The sequence below is a fragment of the Parasteatoda tepidariorum genome, chromosome X1, assembly GCF_043381705.1.
Source record: "Parasteatoda tepidariorum isolate YZ-2023 chromosome X1, CAS_Ptep_4.0, whole genome shotgun sequence".
Taxonomy (NCBI): Eukaryota; Metazoa; Arthropoda; class Arachnida; order Araneae; family Theridiidae; genus Parasteatoda; species Parasteatoda tepidariorum.
Window position 1 is genome coordinate 80,859,633 of NC_092214.1, and position 15,232 is coordinate 80,874,864.

Below are 15,232 nucleotides of genomic sequence, written 5' to 3' on the forward strand. Positions count from 1 at the left end.
CATGCTTGTAGAGTTATATATATTTTTCAACCTATGGTGTGTCATTTTGCACTTCAGGTTATTATAAATCAACCTCCGGTGTATTTTGTTCGACCTCATGTAATTATTTTTCAACCTCAGGTATCTAATTTTATGCTTGTAGAGGTATATATTTTTCAACCTGAGACGCGTCATTTTACACATAAGGTATTTTAAATCTACCTCAGGTGCAAATTTTTGATAGTTAGAAAGGTGATTTTTTACTAACGTGAAGTGTATTATTTTCAACCTCAAGTATAGATTTTTATGCTTGTGAAGGAAATTTTTTTAACCAAACTAAAATATGCCATTTTTCACTTCAGGATATATTTTTTATGCTAATGCAGGTAATTAAATATAATGAGATGTTTCATCTTAGACTGCTAATTTTTAACCTAAAATATATATCTTTTCACTTGTAGAGGTATTTATCACTCTGGAGTTTTTAATGTTACACATTAGGTGGTAATTACTTATTAACTTTCTACGGTCTTTCTTGATTTTCGCTGCTAAAATCCTAATGCTAAGAAACTATTTTCTAAGCACATAGGCGGAATACAGAAGAGTCTTTCTTTCGAAAGAATTTTCGACTGATTTCCATGTATTGTGTGAAGAAAAGTAAAATGCAATGAAAAGAATCTATCTTCCTTTAATTTCGAAATACAACCAATTAGAATTCATTCTTTTTCACACCATTCAGAATAGGAATTTTTACTTAACGCCTTTAAGCTATAGTTTGTGAACCTTGTGCTAATTTGTAATTAAATGGTCCATAAAATTTATTAATCTTGAATTAACATGTAGAGTTGAATGAACTTAAGTATGCTGACTCGTAAACCTTAAAAGAACATTTCAAATATATAGTGTCTCTGTAATTTTAATAAGTTCAATTAAATTATCGTAAAAAGAGGATACATTTGTTAGAAAAAAATGTGGGAACTTATTTATATAGGATAGATGCTAAAGGTGCTAATTTTTTTCAAAAGCGAAATAACAGCAAATTTAAATAATTTAGCCAGCTTACATGTAAAAACTTTTATTAACAAAAAAAAAACTAATTTTTCGTTCAAGAAATCAAAATTTTAGACAATTACTCTGTTTTTTCTGCAAGTTGAAATGCTGTGGTCACGTTATTTGGAGCATTGGAACCTATAAATAAAAAATTTGAATTAGAGAGAGTCATATTTACATTGATAATGACAAATTTTAAAAATTAAAATAATATTTTAGAGCTTATTTCGTTGCATAAATCACATTTTATTATTATTTCTATTCAATTTTAATTAAATAAATGGCTTTTTTAGTAACAGCAGATGAATAAAAATAATAATAATGACCTGCAAAACTCTCCTGCCAGTATGGATGGGTGGTCTAATGTAAACAATAACAAGCGTCCCTAAACCGGAAGAAATTTAGAAAATTTCCGGTGTATCCCTCCGCTTATGTTATGACTACGAGGCGATGGGTGAACAAGCCTAATATTCCATGCAGTTTTGTTACTGTAATTTGGGTTCAAATCTAACATAATTGTACCATTCATAAGAGCTTTCAGAAATGTATTGATTCTCAGAGATCGTAAGGCCAAAAAAATTTCTGGAAAGTTAATATCTCATTATGAATAATTCTTAAGGTTTGCCATGTTTTATATTTTATCCCTTATTTGGCTACATTTGAATAAAATGTCGCCAAAAATATCTTTAAAAATATCTTTTTAAGTTAGCCTAATTAGAAAATATTCTAATGATTATAATATTAATATGATAATGCTGAAGTTTAAAGGCTGAAAGAAAGAACTCGGTACATGTGAAATACTGCAAAAGATATGATGCAATAATATGATGGCGCGTTTTTTCAATCTGCGGCGTAAAAATATATCGGAAGCAGTAACCCGGAAGTCTTGAAAGAGCAATTTTACCACTAGCGCCACCACCCTTAGCTTTACCCGATCATCCATCCATATTTCAATTCTTTATTTTGACTGTTTAAACATATCACTAAAAAAGATAATTTTTCTATAAGATACATATAAGAACTGCTGTAGAAATAACACGCTTATAGAAATTTTTAATTGTCCAATAATTCAACCGACCATTTTTCATTATGAATTGTTATATTGATACTTAAATTTTTTTCTCAACAAATTTTGAATAAATTCAATTACACTGGCCAGCTTGTTTAAACTTTTAGTCCAATTTCGCAAAAGAAATTGTACTGAAACCAATTTTCAATGCTGATTCCGAAAATAATTGTCTATCATGTATGGTTTTTAAAAACAACGAGTCATTTTCCACCTTTTATTTAATGTGATCAAGAATCAACAATCTTTTAATAAAAGAACGTAGGACATCAATTTTTTGTGTTTTTCATGCCTAATCGAAATAAAACCAACTTAAAGTTTATATGTTTACTTGCCTGAGAGAATGATTTAAAATAATGTTTTTAAACACCAAAGATCACGCAAACTAGTATTATCAGTAATTTTTTTGGCGAAAAGATTTCATTGAATCAAAGGAGAATAATTTACTTGTCTTTTTTCTTTTTGTTGTATATTTAGAGCTACTCCCAGGGGAAGGCCCTCCAGTTACTAGTCTCCACTTCCTCCTAGCTGCAGAGCACGTATTATTGGCAGCCTGATTTAAACCTTGAAATTCTGGATGCCGTTTACGGAGCAGCTCTGTAAAAGTTGTATGCTGTTCAAGTTGAGAAAAATGAAGTTATATAAAAGTTTCATAGCAAGTTTCATTTGGAAATTTTCAGATGAGATTTTTTTTAAGAAATTGGAGGAAATTGAAATCTATATTTATGTAACTTTGATAAGTGACTAATGTTGACTACAAAAGTCGAGAGTCAATAATACTTTTAAACTTTTTAACTACAATATAAGCAGATTAATTATAGGTCCACCAAAATGATTTTAATGTTTAATTGAAATAATAAAATTATTTTTCAGAATAGCTGTCTCAGTAAATTTGTTTTATATAATGATGTTTGTGGATTAAAGATATAAATGATTTTTTTAGAACACACTATTTCTGCGAAAAGTCTTCATGTTCTTTTAGTCTTTTTACGAGTCTTCACGAGTCTTATTAAAAATAAATTGAAAATCATTCCTAAATATTAAACTGCATCATGTTGATCTAGAATAAGATTTAAGATTTTGCCTTAATGGACTAAACGGACAAGAAAGTTTGAATTTTGAATGCGAATTGTTTAAGTTGATGCCAGTTTTTCTTCATCTATAGTTGCCTTTTTACTAACTAACTTCAAATATTATTTAATAGGTGATACACGTACAAATACTTTTAAGATACTCAACTAAGCCAAGCTAAGATACAGCAAATAAATCATTTTATAAATAACTTCACTAAACACCCGAGATAGAGAAAAGATTACATATGTTTGTCAATATATTTTTAAAATCTTAAATCTAAAAATAAAGAAAAATCATTGAATTTGGTGAAATTCCTTTTCTTATTTTAATTATATTTCAACTTTTTCAGAGTGACTTCCTTTAATATTATTTTTAAGGATAAGTGCAATTATATAGGAAGAGAGGTAAGTTAATTTATTTCTGACAAAAAGTAAGGCAATTAAGGAATAAATTTTATAGAAATAAACAAAGGAAGAAAAAATGTTTTAATGCATTCATGCTTACTAGTCAGGCAATCCCGATGCTGCTTAGGTAGAGGTCTCTTGTGCCCATACACGACATGCCAGCAAGTTGCTCTACATTAAAAAAAGGATTTTAGAAAGAAAGAGAGATCGGTTTCTTCTTTCCAAGAAGAATGATATTTTGTCCTTTTTAGAGACTGTAATCTCACTCTCATCCACCAAAATGACCTATAATCAAAAATTTTTCAAATCATAACAGGACGCCGGGTGGTTTCGCGCTGTCGTGCCACAGGTCCCTGGTTCGATCCTCGGGCAGGGCAAGGTTGACTAAGCCTTTCATCCCTTCAGTGGGTCGATAAATGAGTACCAAGCATGCTTGGAAACTAAACACTGGGGTTCCGCGTTCGGCTGAACACCTGACCGGAACATCTACTCCTGCACCCCAGAGCCCAAGGTCAAGAAAACTGAGATGGGCACAGTAGGCCTTGGCGCTCCATGGGCTGTCGCGCCGCTCAGTTTAGTTTAGTTTCTAAATTTCAATGGAAATTGTATATACATAAATTTAAAAAAATACTTTTTAAAAGTTACTTTATTTAGAATAAATGAAAAGTGGTTCTTATTTTGTTCCCCTCAAAAAATCCAACAAATTGTGATGGGCTATAAAGCAAGTTTATTTCAAAATTAATAAAGGACTATACAAAGAATTGTAGTTATGAATTGAGTAATCACTGAATGCAATATTAAGGCATTTAAACATGAGAATCACTTTGCTTTGCTTTTGTCTCCTGAATGCAAAATTTTTGTTACATTTTCTTCTCTGTTAGTTTACTCTTTCCACAGTCAGCTTTTTTTCCATTTAATCTAACAACAAAAAAAATTATTTGCTTTAAAGTGACTCATAGTTTCGTTAAGAGCTCACAAATTTTGCCATTCTTATTTTTCACCTTCACTTTTTGCATTAAAGCACACTTAGATAACAGACCATTAAATATATATATATATTACAAAAAGAAATTGTATGTTAATCAGATTTAAAATGCAGTGTTATTATACATTTTTTCACTTATGAACATCAATATGAACTTTGCAACAGATAAAATTTCAATGCAAAATTGCTATTTTAAGAATCTTTCAATTTTCAGTGATTCATTTATAAGAGAAATTATGAACCTTTTACTCAATCAGCTTACATACTGCTACGTTAAAACATATACATTTAAGCAAAACAAAAATAATACTTATATTTGAATAAATTACGAACAATAAAATATACTATGCGTAACCTGCTGTAACGATTCACCAGTAACGTTACCCAGCGACGAGAAATATTTCGATTGTTCTGTCTTATTGCTAAGCCTACAACAATAGCCCCAAAGAATATCCTCCGACTTAAATAATGTAAGATCAGGACGCGTCCTTAAAACAAAAATAATGAAATTTAAGTTTCAAAATTGAAGCATATTTGATTAAAAGTGATAAAGCTAAATTAATAAATCTCAAGCACACTTACCGAATTTCGAAGAAACTTTCCATTGTAAACACACACGCCATTTGCCGGCTAGCACGGAACTCTGGGAAGTGAGCTAGTTGATATTAAGTGTACTTTAAACAACCTTTAAACAACCTTAGGTATAAATAAAATGACTTCATACACCTCAATAAATACCTCACTCTCTTTAGATGAAAAAAGGTATATTTTTTTATACCTCGTAAATACCTCACTCTCGTTAGTTGAAATAAGGTAAATTTTTTTATACCTTAAAAATACCTCTTTTGCTACAAGTGTAAAAAAAAACAACCTGGTATACTTTAAAAACTACCTCATCAGTCTGGTTGATATGAAGTGAATTTAAAACAACCTCAAAATAAGCTTAAGTATAAATAAAATGACTTCATATACCTCGATAAATACCTCACTCTCTTTAGTTGAAATAAGGTAAATTTATTTATACCTCAAAAATAACTCTTTTGTTACAAGTGTCAGAAAATCATCCTGGTATACCTTGAAAATCACATTAAACAACCTCAAAATAAGCTGAAGTACATATTAATCAACCTCGTACACCTTAATTAAAACCTTTACGAGGTATAATTTTTATTGCTGTTTTCTCAGCAACCTTAAATCTACCTCAAATCTACCTTGATACTTCAAAAATACCTTAAATATACCTTAAATTTTCGTAAGGATAACATGTTTATTTGAACATTCTGGATGATGCCTTTCATTCAACATCTCCATGAAGAGTATGCTGTCGATTCCCTTGTTTTTCAAGATGACAACAGAAAAATTCATCAGGTTGGAAGAATATGTGACTGGTTTTCTGAACACTCTCGACTTTTCTGTAAAATCACTTGACTTGAACCCCATCGAAAATTTGTGGGACATGTTGGAACAACGGGTAAAACGCCGCATCCTCGCTATTCGGGGGATTTGCGCTCTCAAATCCTCAGCGAGTGACTTAAACTTGATTCAACGTACCTGCAAAACCTTGTGGTCCCACTTCCTAATCAAATCCAGAGACTATGTTACATGATATTAAATGATGTTTTTGTTGGGGCGAGTAGTTATAGACCATGTCATCTATGAAAAGGTACATAGAGTAGAGTTAGCATGTGTTATATACTAGTGAATTGTAGTTGTAATTTTGTAGTGGTAGATACGCTTTCTCTAAGAGTGACTAATTTTTTGTCCTGTTAAAGCCTAATAAACAAGCAAATTCCATCTTCTATCATTTTAGCGATAGATTTTTCTTGAATATTTAAAGTGGTAACAAATATTACAATTTAATATTAAATTTTGGTACAATAAAATTAATTTATAATGGTTTGGCCACCACTATATTTATACAATTAAAACTAATAGGTATATAAAACCTGATGATAGCGATTAGAATATAATCTTAAACAGATTTTTCGAACCTAATTGTTATTACACTAAAACTATAAATATTGGGGCCGGAATAGCGTGGTTGGTAGGGTGTTGGATCCATATCCAAGAGGTCGTAAGTTCGATCCCTGCCGGCTGAAGACTCCCCGCGTAGTAAATGGAGACTGGAGCACATTAAATCCACCGGATCACAAAATCCTCCATGTTTCCATAACAAATCATACCTCTGGGGGTACTGAGAGATTGGTCGTTCTCTGATTCAGGTCAAAATTACGTTCTGTGGATAAATGAATGGATGTATAAATGGCTCCGCCCTATAAACGGGCTGATACGTATGTGTGTAGTAGAAGCTGAATTCTTGGGCATAGATGGCGCCACTGTAAAACAAAAGGACCCCCTCTGCCTTAATGGCAATCGACAACAACTATAAATATTGTAGGACAAGTGGTTCTTAAAATATGTAATAAGCATATTCATTCATAACAGAACTTCTATTCTAAAACGATGACTAAAAATAATTTAAAATTACAATTAAAGTAATAATAAGGAAGCGTTTTGGCTTGAAACTATATATGAATGTGCAACACAGGTTACAGAGAATTTTTGAGTGACAGAAATATTATTAATATGAGCCGTGATGGGGATAGAGCCTTCCAATCAGGTGAACCGGGTTCAAACTCCGACTTGTGACGTGAAATATCATCATTGGTAGACGGATCATGAGTACCCTTCACGTGAGGCTAACCAAGGGAGGTTTTCGTGGTACATGCAATGCAAATGTGGGTTGGTTCCTCCACGAAGGTCTCCCTATACTTGATCCAGGAGTTCCCTTGTCTTCTGGATTCTGTTCAAAATTACAAGGCTACGGGGTCGAATATTATTAGTCGTAAACCCAAAAAATTGGGTCGGCTATTATAAAATAATTTATTAATATAAGGCTGCCTATTTTATTAATAGGAATAGAAATTTTATTAATATGTATATTGATCAATTTAATAACTTAATAATATTTATAGTAAGGTGCATTAGTAACAAGAAGGTTCAGAATTTTTTTGGATTTATGGTGAAAATATAAATGCGTTAAGGGAAAACATAGCAATAAAAGTTTAATTTTCTAATAATCTTAACATTTAGCAATGAAAGTATGTGCAATGTATTTATATGCTTAAAATATATACAATGCATGCTTAAGAATTTCATCAAAAATTTACTTTAACTAGGACATAAGTTACATCTTAGGATGAGCTGTTATGATACAAATCGAGCTTTTATGTTATCAAATTCAGTGGTTATGATGCAATAAATTTAATGTTTTTAAAGGCGCATTTGGAAAGCTTTAATAGATTTTTTTTGACAACAAAGAATCTTAAGAGAAATCAATTGAAGAAAGGCAAAAGTAAAAAATAAAAAATTTAAAAAAATGTCTTACTTACCAAGATGCACATGCTTGCCCCCCCCTAGATGCAGCTGCCATCATTTTTGGTTTTGAGATCTGCATAGAATCCCATTTTTTATATACTTTTCTACTGTTGTTATTTTTTCTTATCTATTTATTCATTTTTTTTGGGGAGTTTTTTTGTGTTTTTTGTGTTTTTTTTTTTGCTGACAACACATATTTTCATGAGTATTGAAATCAATTTAGTCGATTTATTGCAAAAACATTTCGTTAAAAAAAAACACAGTTTTAGTGACATATTCACACTAATTCTATCAAACAATTGTTATTTTTTCAATTTCATATAATTGCATGGTAATTGTAGCTATCTCGAAAATAACAATATAAAGTTAGCAAAATAGAAATTTTTTTGAAAGAATTAGGGTGAATATACTACTAAAAATGTGCTTGTTTTTTTGAACGAAAAGGTTTCACAAAGAAGCTTTTAAATTAATTCTGATGCAAATAAAAATTTGTGTAGTCAATAAAAAAACATGCAAAGAATGAATGAATAATTTAAAAAAAAGAACTACAATAGTGAAAATATAAATATTAAACGTGACTAGATGCTCTGTAAAAAAGTTAAGTTTACTGTTAGTTAAAAAAGCTAAGTTAGTTAATAAAGTTAGTTAAAATGGTGGCAAAATTTTTTTTAACATTGTACTTAGATAATTTGTTAGTATATTAATATCTACTAAACTGCCGGCCAAGTGGCCTTCACCGTGCGCACCTATGGTTGTGGGTTCGAATTCCACTCAGGGCATGAATGTGGCCCTCCTTATAAAGGGATCGCCTCCGTGACTTGGGTTCACAGGTCGTTAAATGAGCAGCATCTTCCGAGGGGAGGAACGAAACTTTGTTGTTGTTGTTGAACCAGTTGACCTCAATGAAGACCAAAAAAGGTCTTCCCAGAGAAGATATGATCGGCGGAAGTGGCAGATAAAATAGTAAACCTTTTAGATGGGCGGGTGGTCTCCTTTCAAAGAGACTCCTTGTACCAATGGTGGACTTGTTTCTTAACACTATATATTGTTTAAGTACGATAATTTTCAAAAAGGCTTAAGAACTATCTTTTTTTATAACTATACACTTTTAGTTTAAACTTTGTAGTTTCTTTCAATTCTTTTTACTTATCTGCTTCCTCAATAACTTTTATTGAAAGGAAAACTTTGACTGGAGTAATGAAATCTTTTTATTCATTTCTTTTGTATGTAGTAGATTTGAAGAAATATACATATATTAAGAAATATACAGATCCTATATATTTAAGAAATATACATAAAATATATATTTAAGAAATATACATAAAATATATATTTACAAAATGTACATAAAATATATATTTAAGAAATATACATAAAATATATATTTAAGAAATATACAAAATAATGAATAACAGATCGATACCAATACAGATGAATTTTTGTAGATAAGTTACATTTACATGAAAATAAGTTACATTTTAAAATGAAGTAAATAACCTTATTATCCGAAAATGGTGATTGAACTCAAAACTAGATTGATTGCATTTTATTGCTTTCTCCCTTTATAATATTTGTTGACGATTTTATATTTATCCTTGAATAATGTTTTTTTTTTTTTCTATATTCAATGATTCTTACAAAAAATGAATTGACCGCATTATTAGGTAAAAAAAAACTTTTCAATCGATATTTTTAGGGTAAATTTCATCTCACGAAATTCCTTTTGCCCCAATTTCATTCCAATTATCGATTGACCTTCCTATTTAGATAGAATAATAAGGTGCTCTAGTTTTTTGAAGGAATGTGTCAAATCACGGGTGGCAAACCTTTTTGGGAAGAGTGTCACTATCTGAAAGAACAAAAAAATATGCGTGCCACTTTCAACTTCTAGATAGATCTCCACAGCTTTTCCAAAATTCAAAAAATGCAATAGCATGAAAAAAAGGTATAGTTTACACCCTGATAATGGGGTTTTAACTTAAACAGAAGAAGTTTTCCTATAGAAGCTAATAAAATTAAGAGTTCAAGATAAAGGATATATTGATTTTTTCATGTTCTTAATGGTACCATTTGTTCACAAACATGTATCCTTTACATTGGTTGGTTCGTAGTACTGTATCGTAGTACTGATCTTAAGCAGTGCTACTTTCCTGTTGTATTCAGTAGCGCAGCGTAGTTTTATCAAAGTTCCTAAATATGACATATTTTTCAATTTTCTAGTTTCTCAATTATTTGTTCGGGCCATCTATGCGTTAAATATTTACACTTTTTACACAAATAAACGCTTATGATGCATTATTTTAATAAAGGTCATTAGAGGATAATATTTTTAAACATCTTATGCTAAATAATCAATCTGTATTTTATTATTACAGGCCATGCACGACAAAATTCTATGTAAAATCTTAATTATCAGATTTTACTCGACTGAAATTGGTTTGAATTGTATGAATTGGTTAAATTTGAGGATATGTAATATAAATTGGACGATTGAATAAATTATATCAGGTATTACATTAGTTCATTATAATAATTAGACACACTGTAGGAGTTTATATGCTTTTATATTTAAATACGCATGTAATGGTTTTTTTTTATATACTTCCCATTTGTATTTATTTTTAACATATTGCATTACAATGTTAATCAATTGACACGCGAACCTAAATAAATGTTTGAGTCGCGTGAAAACAATAAAGCTGTATAGTATCACTTGATAATTAAGATACTTATAGTGCGTCTAATAATATGACTGTACATGTACTGCCTAATCGGTGCTGTATCGTTTTCCATGGTTTGGGGACGATTCTCCGTGGCTGGGTCAAACCGTACTTTCTTCGATCGTGTCTTAGTTGTTCACTCTAATGTTATGCCTAAAGTAGTTTCAGAGCAGGAAAAAAGGAGCGAGATTACTATTACCCGACATCTATTATGGTCTGCCTCTCTCTTTGAGACGCGATGGCTCAGATGATAGAGCGTTCGCCTCCCAATGAGGAGAACCGGGTTCGAATCCCAGTCAATACGAATTCCGGCTTGCACCGACCACAGTGCTGACGTGAAATATCCTCAGTGGTAGACGGAACATGGATTAGAGTCCCCTTGCCGTCAGGCTAACCCATGGGAGGTTCTCGTGGTCTTCCTCTCCATGTAACGCAAATGCAGTTTAGCTCCATCAAAAAGTCATCCACGAAAGCAAATTTCTCTCAATACTCGATCCAGGAGTTCCCTCGTCTTCTAGATTGGATTCAAACTTACAAAGCTGCGGAGTTGAAAATTAGTAGTCGTAAACCCATAAGAAATTGGATCGACTGTTCAAAGACGGTTATAAAATAAAAAAATACTCTCTTTGAGCGACGATGGCTCAGGGGAAAGAGCATTCGACTTTCAATGAGGTGAACCGGGTTCGAATCCCAGGTATGACTGGTAGGTAGGAATCCGCATCCAGCTCGCACCGACTACAGTGTTGACATGAAATATCCTCAGAGGTAGACGGATCATGGATTAGATTCCCTTTTTGTTGTCAGGCTTACCGTGGGAGGTTCTCGTGGTTTTCCTCTCCATGTAACACAAATGCGGGTTAGTTCCATTAAAAAGAAATCCACGAAGGTAAATTTCTCCCATTACTTGATCCAGGAGTTCCCTTGTCCTCTAGATTGGGTTCAAAATTAGAAGGTTACGGAGTTGAACATTAGTAGTAGTAAACCCAGAAATTGGGTCTGCTGTTCAACGACGGTTGTAAAGTTATAAGAATAAAATACTCACTTTATATCATCGTAAAAGATGAATGTACGATCATCACCGATAGTCCAATAGTGTAGTTCTTGTGTGACGTACACAACCAAACCTTATTGCATGCATTAGGTACTACATATGTTTAAAAAATAATGTATTAAGGATTTACCCAGTTACGAGCTTTTAGAACAGTATTTCTTATAGCATTTGGCCAAAAAGATTTCATATTCATAACTTAGCTGTCATTTGTATTAATGTAGCTTATGGAATGCTAATATGCGACGAACTCAAAGAAATGCAATAATGACCAACCAATGAAAGTCAAAAATGAGAAAATATAGGAAGAAATTAAAGACACGATAAAAGTTTTTATGTAGTCGTATTTTAACGCAAAGATTACACCTTTTTTGCGCATAACACCTTAAAGCAACACCGTACACACCATAAGCAACATTGACAGCATTGACAACATCAAAAGATACAATGAGAGACGAATAATACAAAGTCACTAAATGCCTTTTTTTTTATCATAGATGAACTGAACAACGCCAGTGACATAAAATACTTTATTATAGTTTCTTCATTCGGGGGATAATTTGGCTAGCTCCCAAATCAAACAGTTGACTTTACAAATTCAGTACTGTGAGCATCGACATTGCTTTATGACTCATTTTCAAATATTTTCTTTCACAACCATCTGCATAGTTAGCAGACACATAATCAAGATTGATCTAGAAGTCAGCTCATAATATGCGGTGAGTTTTAAGGTAAAGTAAGGGTCGTTTGAAAACCAAACGAAAGAGAATTTCCGAGAAGCAAATGTAATTTTTTGATTCTACATTCGTTTCTCTCTTTTATCAAAATAGTTGCCAAGTTTGCTTAAACATTTATCATACCTTACAACTAGATTTAGAATACCCTGCTCCAATAACCAAGAGGTCACGACCGTTTACACGTCATCGTCATCGTTGGTTGCCGCCAAAATGATGTTTGAAAAATCGGAAAAGATGAAAATCACTTAGAGCAAGGTCTGTGCTGTATTGAGGGGTGATCCGAAAGCCAAACAATAAAGCTGACCTGTGGAGAGAGTCATGCTCATGAAGTAGCAAAATTTCCTGTCAGCATGCCTGTAGGAAGATTCTGCCGGTGAATGTAGACAACTAAAATTGCATCACTGACCGTACCTCATACACAGTGGGCGATTTGTTAAATCTTTTAAAGACTGACCATACACAGCTTTAACTGAGCACAGTTGCTCCCAAGGAATGCCAGGACACGATGCAAGCACTCGTTACGATACACCTATTAGTGTACAAAATAAAACGGCCCTCACTTAAAAAAACAGCCCTCTTAGTTTCATAAATAGCCATTGTAATTTCTTTACTTTGTGAAAGGTTTAAAATTAGTTGATAAAAACATTTACCTTCTTTTGCTAAACAAGTATCCAACCTAACTGCAATTCAGCCAAGTTCCTTTAACGTATTTTTTAAATAGCTGTTTGTTCAGAGCTTACTGATCATTTCAGATGTCAATGCTATAAGTTCTAGAAATGTTTTGCTAATCAATTCATTTACTGTTAATGGGTAACTTTCAGAAGATTTATGTGTTCAAAATAAAAACAAATTTAAATAAAAAATAACAAAAACTTAAAGGCAGGTACTCGAGTCACTAATCAGGCAGAAATGTTTTACAGATAGTTTTTTAGGTTTGAAAATCATATACATTTTGTCTAATTTAAAAGCAATTATTGATGTTATATAATACAGTTTTTACTTTGAATACAATTTTGAATACAAGGTTAAATATACAATTTTTTCCTTGAATGCGTCGCCAAGCTTAAATCATTCCGCAGTCGAAGAGCATTGGTGACTCATAAGGTTACTTCTGTTTAACTTTTAGTTAAACTTTAGTTAAATTAAAACTTATTCAGAGGCTGTAATATTTGCTTTTTAAAGGGCAAAATTTTTCTATTGTTCTGATTCAAAATACAAAAGTTCTCCCATAAATTGCATTTTACAGATCTTATAAATTTTTCATAATGAAAATTTGTTAGCGGAATTAGAACTCTAACGAGAAGTTGTTTGAAATAAATTTTTCATATTTATTTTAAGGTATCAGGCTTTAGCTTTTTCTTGAATATTATTATAAAATTTTAAAAAAAAACTAGTTTATTTGTTTTATTATGTGTATAAAAGTAGCAAAAAAAATTTTTTTTAAATGGCTATTTTTTGGTAAAAATCAGGCAATTTTTGCGTATACGCTAAACACAGTCAAAATTTTCTATTGCCTAAAAAAAATCTTTTGACGATTTTATTTAGAAAGCTGTCAACTATGTTTTAAACTAAGTTTTTAAAAATTTCCGCTCTTGTCTTAGCGAAAAAACATGCATAAAATATGAAATTATACCTTTTTCTCTTAGCATTTGAAGACCTAAAATCATTAGTTTATTTTCTTTTATCACCTTGCAGTAAAACTGCTATAACTTTGTAAATAATTAGAGTTCAAACACAATTAAAGTATTTTCAGAAAGCTAAAAGAATTTTAAATTTACAATAAATTCAATACAAAATCATGTTTTTTCACTAGTCAGATGATACCCTAAATGTGATTCTTCCAACTGCATCGCGCATATTGGCAAAATTTCTGCAATTCTTTTAAATTCTTCAGTCTAAATTTCAATAATTTATGTCTCTGTAACCATTTCAAAATAGACAAAATGTCTGTTATTTCCTAACAATTAAAAAACCGTATAAAAAATTCTTCTTGTTTGTAAGTGACACTTCGAATGCCTTCCTTATTAGACTTTTAAGTTATTATTGATTACTAACATTTATAGATAGGCATTTTGTCTACTTAGATATTTGATAAAAAAATAAACATTATATCATAATTTCAGTGAATTTCATCCAAATCCATTTTCCACAAAATTAAATAAAATTTTAAGCTCTCTTTAATATCTGAAATCTTTAATATCTAAAATTTTTAATGTCTTTGATGTCTTTACTTTCTAAACTGAACAAACTCTTTTTATTTATTTATTTTTTCCATTTTGAACAATGCTTAGTAAAACGTATTTTCTCCCAATCCTTGTAAACCTCATACAATACAAATTTAAATTCTAGCTTTTTCATATTATGGTAAATTCAAGTAAAAGTATTATATTACGAGTACTTAGCTTACTAAAAGAACAGAGTTTAATGTGATAATACTAGTACTTTATTTGCGTGGAACTAGGCATAGTGGCAAAATTGGTGACTACTTGCATGCAAAATCGTGTATTTTTACGGTAGAACAGTTTAACAAGGACACATATCACGCACCCTTGGTCCCTTTGCAGGCTGATCAAAGTGGTCACCCACCCGCTCGCAGCCACTGATACTTGACTTCAGTGACTAAATTTAACGTGTCTCACGATCAGTTCATTGTGTTTCAGAAAATAAAGCCTAATTTCAAATAAATAGTCACGATTATAAGAACTATAATAAATTATTAAATGTATGCTTTGTTAATGGTTAAGACGAAATGTATGTAAGGGAAGTAAACGTTGTGGGCTGAGAGAAAATA

General features: G+C 31.3%; 1 protein-coding gene across 2 annotated transcripts in view; it reads left to right on the top strand.

Moving 5' to 3' along the window:
* Positions 1-15,232, top strand: part of LOC107437018 (kyphoscoliosis peptidase) — a 108,600-nt gene that overhangs the window by 54,788 nt on the left and 38,580 nt on the right. The gene's annotated exons all lie outside the window — the stretch shown is intronic.